This window comes from Verticillium alfalfae, genomic scaffold, assembly GCF_000150825.1.
Source record: "Verticillium alfalfae VaMs.102 supercont1.6 genomic scaffold, whole genome shotgun sequence".
NCBI lineage: Eukaryota > Fungi > Ascomycota > Sordariomycetes > Glomerellales > Plectosphaerellaceae > Verticillium > Verticillium alfalfae.
In genome coordinates, this window is record NW_003315033.1 from 209880 (window position 1) to 210521 (window position 642).

Consider the following 642-nt stretch of genomic DNA (forward strand, 5'->3'; position numbering starts at 1 on the left):
TTGGCGATGGCCCGGCCCCAAGTAAACCATCAGACCACTTGCCCTCTCTCTCACGCATCAATCATAGGTTGAGAAAGTCCCGGTCCTGGGCTCCGGACCCAGACACACGCGCAGGGCCTAGATGCAGACCCGAACAGAGACCTGGACACAGACAACGGGGACAGGCGAGACGGGGGGGGGGGTTCCTTCCCTGTCCTCGACAACGGCAAGCCCACCAAGCCCTACAGCCACTGGGTGTGCTTGGGTTTTGGCCACTCGCTCCACGGCACCCTGTCAACCCCATCAACCTCATCGCCTCGTCGTCCCTCGCATACATTTTTTTCCCTGCTCTTTCCTCTTGCACCTGGCAAGGCTGTGTGTTCTCTCTACCGGCCCCCAGCTGCTCGGCCTCTCCAGCCCTATCCCTGTCTCCCGTCGACCAGGGCCCAGTACGCTAGAATCAACGGCGCGGGAGGCGAATCCTCTCGGTACCCGCCATCTGGTCTGCTACTTCGCGTGTCCTGCCCCGAGCGAGTTTGCTGAACCTGTGGCTCTTCTCTCAAGTCCAGCCGCCGAGTGTTCTTGCATGCTCTCGTCTGGTTTGCCGATTTGTCACCCCCGTTCACCTCTGCTCTTGGTTGTGGTCACTCCAAGTGTATATTC